A 4,460-nucleotide genomic window follows, 5' to 3' on the forward strand; every position below is an offset into this window, starting at 1 on the left:
TTGCAGTTTGTAAAGGTCCATGAAATCATCCCTGCGGGCACTTCCTCCGCCAGAAAGTCATTTGCAAAAGGTTGACAGTTCCTTTCTTGCATTTTCATCAAGGACGTTACCACTGCACTTTACAACCCCCCATTCTGACTAATGCTCATTAATCCTCTGTGGGTTGACCCATCTGAGCCTCAAAGGGGTCAAGGAGGGGTCAATGTTCTCCCTCCTCCTCTCCCCACTTAGTCAAATACAGCAGGCTCCAGCCAAGCATCTGGGAAGAGGGATCCACTTGACACTTTCGACAGAAATTTTGCGACATTTAAAAAAAAAAAGGCTACCCAAACAAATAGTTTTTAAAAAGCGTCTTGGAGGTGTCGAATCTTCAGGCCAAAGGCGGGAAGGGAGAAGGAACCTGGAGGAGGTGGGCATACTGTGGAATCTGCAGGTGTCAAGTGAAAGCTTTGTTCTACAGCGATGGCATGGCATGCAGGCCCGAGGAAGATGGCAGCCCCGCCAAGGCAATGTGGGTGCTTTTTACCCAAGAAATCACAGCACTAGCAGATACCTATTTTGTAGGAGCCAGCAGTGTTTGACAATGTCTCTGATGAGGAGACCTCCATGATCGACAGCCTTCAGAGAGAAGCCTTGAAGAAGTGAGGGACGAAGCCAACCAGACTTGCAATTCAGAAGGCCCTGGTAGAAGACGCCACCGTGCATGAATATGACAGTATTCATGATGAAATGCCATGGGAGAAGAAGGAAGGTCATCCCAAATTGCTTTCAGTAAAGGACTGAAAGCCTAAGTACATCCACAGTCTACTAAAAGAAAATTCAGAAAGAATGAGAAATGGAAAGGGGAGAATTTGATGATAAAGAAGCATTTGTGACATCTGCCCATAAGAAGAAGCTTTGGGAGAGAGCTTAGGAAGCAGAAAGAGAGAGGAGAGCAGCTGCCCTGGAGGCTTGTCTAGATGTAACCAAGCAGAAAGAGCTCAGTGGATTTTATAGGCACCTTTTAAAACAAGCAGTTGGAGAAGAAGATGTACCTATATGCAGCCTTTGGGAAGCCAGCTCTAGGATGAAGGGGGAGAAGCCATGGGGTTATTCTGATGAATTAAATCCAAAATACAGAGTCCCACTTCATAGAAACATACTCAAAACCAGAGTGAAAGTAGAGGAAAATCAAGATGCAGAAAGAGACCTTGATGTGGACAGCAGTAAAGAAGATGATGAAGACAAGAATGGATAGAGCTGCAGGAGTGAGAGTGGCCACCAGAGTGAAAGGATCCAAGTTCACTCAAGCTCCTCGAGGAAGGACAGAGGACAACATAACAAAAGTCACATCAAGGACTCTAGGACAGGAAGCAACAACAGAATCACGAGGGACAGAAGTGACTACCATCAGGACCTCAGCTACAAAAACCAGGTCAGGGAGCAGAACAACCATCACATTGACAGTGGTCACCAGAAAGGAAAAACAGATCACAGGCCCAGGGACGACAGCAGTAAAGACTACGTCAGGAAGAGGCAGGAGCAGGAAGATGAAGAGAGAAGAGGAAAACTGACCAAGAATGAAAGTGGGAAGAAAAGTGGGAGAAGCAACTCCCCTGGGGGCAAGAAAGAGCCAGTCTGAGAAATAGTGAAGACCAACATGACAAGAAGGAGATGGAAATGAAAGAGAGGGAAAGAGAGGCATGAGAAATGCAGAGATGGGGAACTCAGCATCGGCCCTTCAGAAAGGACTGAAGACAGAGAGGGAAGTACCTCAGGTTCTGGGGCACAGGACAGGCTGCATGGGGAGGAAGGTTCTAGCCGGAAGGGAGACGTGGAGAGGGCCTCCAGCCCTGAAAGACTGTGGGGGTCAAAGCACCAGCTAGAATGGGAAGGAAAGAAGCCACCGGAGACTGAGCAAATTGGCAAAGTGCAGTAACAAAGAGACTGTGATGTCAGCAAGAAACTGGTACCTGGACAGGCAGATGGTTTGGCATGGTGCCAAAACCTACATTGAGAGAGAAGAGGAATGAGGGTTGCCCAGCTAGGGCCTATGAACATATGGAAAATGGCAACAGTCAGATTGACTGGAGGAGAGTAGAGAAGGGTAATCACTCTTTTTTGTACATTGTTGTGGGTTATGAGTGCGGCAGCAGCTTATACATGTTTTCAACACACTTTAATTTTATGTAAAAATGTCCTTTAAGTTTAAGAAAAAAAATGCTTTGTGGAGGCTCAATTCAAAGTGGTGGAAGACTTCTAGGTCATTGAATGGATAGTATACCAGCTCAATGAGAAGATTCTGTGGTATTCCTAGGCTCAACGTGATCCACACAATGTCATCCTTATATAGAAACATCAGAACCTCACCATCTATAGGGAATGAATCCCTCTTCATTCTGGACTTGCCATAGATCATCTTCCATGACTATGACTATAATACACATTATTTCTTAATGTGCAGTAATCTTCCCTTTCATGGGCCTGGATGTTCTTTTGCCTTGTTAGATAATGGAAGAATGGAGTAACAAAGTTATCTCTATGGTTGGATATTCCAAGGAATATTGTTTGGATTTTTTTTGTTTTTTGTTTTTAATGAACAAGCATACATTTTCTTTCCCTCCTGTCTTCTCCCCATTGAAAAGAAAAAACCTTTGGAAAAATAGATAGAGTCAAGCAAAACAAATTCTATTATTGGCCATATTCAAAAATATGAATTATTCTGCATCTTGAGTCTATCACCTCTCTGTCAGAAAATGGGTAGCATACTTTACCACTGAACCCCTGGATTGTGGTTAGACATTGCATTGATTAGAATTCTTAAGTCTTTAAAAATTATTTGTTTTTACTAAATTTCTGATATTATATATAAATTGTTTTCCTGATTCTGCTCACTTCCTTCTTCATGAGTTCATACAAGTCTTCCCAAGGTAACTTTGTGGCTCAGTAGATAGAATGCTAGGCTTGGAGTTAGGAAAACCTGACACCTACTAGTTGTGTAACCCTGGGAGAGTTACTGAACTTCTCTCTGCCTCAGTTTCCTCAACTGTACAAAGAGGATAATAATAGCAACCTCACAGTGTTGTGAAGATCAAATGAGATAATATTTGTAAAGCACTTAGCACAGTGCCTGGTACACAGCAGCAACTTGTTTCTTTTCTTCCCAGATTTCACTGAAATAATCTCCTTCATCATTTCTTACACCACAACAATATTACATTACATTAAGTTACCATATAATTTGTTCATTCACTCCTCAATTTATGGGCACTCCCTTAATTTCCAGTTCTTTGCCATGAAAAAGTTATAATAAATGTTTTCATACATATAGGTCTTTCTCTCTCTCTTTTATAAGCCTAGTAGTGCTATCAATGGGGGGAAAAGGTATACGGTTTAGTAAGTTGGAGGGCATAGTTCCAAATTGCTTTCCAGAATGACAGGACAGAACCTTGAATGTTCTTAATATTTTCATGGTTGGAGAGGACTTTTAAAGCTACATTCATTACATTTTTTTGTAATGAAGAAACAATGCAGCATGATCTTCTTGTGTTCTGTACCCTTTCAAATAATTGTGAGTGTGAAGATATGGTAAGCTATAGAAAAACGTATGGCAGCTAGGTGGGGCAGTGGGTAAACCACTGGGCTTGGAATCAAGAAGCCTCATCTTCATGAGGTCAAAATTCAGCCTCAGACACTTACTACCTGTGTGTAGTTACTGGGCAAGTTACTTAACTCTGTTTGCCTCAGCTCCCCATCTGTAAAATGAACTGAAGAAGGAAATGGCAAACCACTCCAGTATCTTTGCCAAAAAAAAATCCCCAGAGTCAGACACAACTGAAACAAATGAACAACATAGAAAAACATCTTCAAAACCCTTCTCAGGTTTTCACCAAGGATACCCTCAATCTATGTAGATCATTGTCAGGAAGGAAGGAAAGAAGCATTTATTAAGTGCCTACTATGTGCCAGGTACTGTGTTAAGCACTTTACAAATATATCATTTGACTTATAGAAATGATGAAGTAGGTATATGTGTCAGTAGTTACTGATATCTTCTCAGTCACCATTTAAAAAAATACTAGTTATGATCTTGTCTTTGAAAATTTTCTTTGTGAGAAATCTTGAAAATGAATTTCTATTTTAAAATTTTCCCCAACACAAAGTGTTTTTGTCAAGACCAGGCAAATACATTGTAATGCATTTGAAACACCATGTAAATCTTAAAGCATTGCATAAATGTCAACTTTTATCATTATTTCCAAATTCTTGTTTTTGAGTGCCATTTTTCATTTTTTATGCAGTATATCAGATACTGATTTCAAATGTGATGATTCTACTGTTATTTAAAACCAGAGTCTCTACCAAAATTATTGTAAATTTATCTCATCTCATGTCTGCTATTATCCTCTTCCCAGTTTCCTCTATGAAATGTCCCAGGGCAATCTGGCTTGGCTCACGCACCGAGATTTCTGAAGACTTGT

The 4,460-nt window shown here is 41.1% G+C and overlaps 1 pseudogene; it reads left to right on the forward strand.

The window, feature by feature from the left end:
* Positions 1-489: 489 nt before the first annotated feature.
* LOC114038502 lies at positions 490-2,012 on the forward strand (annotated as a pseudogene).
* The last annotated feature ends 2,448 nt before the right edge of the window (positions 2,013-4,460 follow it).

The sequence above is a fragment of the Vombatus ursinus genome, unplaced genomic scaffold (genome assembly GCF_900497805.2).
Source record: "Vombatus ursinus unplaced genomic scaffold, bare-nosed wombat genome assembly UNPS02011334.1, whole genome shotgun sequence".
Lineage (NCBI taxonomy): Eukaryota > Metazoa > Chordata > Mammalia > Diprotodontia > Vombatidae > Vombatus > Vombatus ursinus.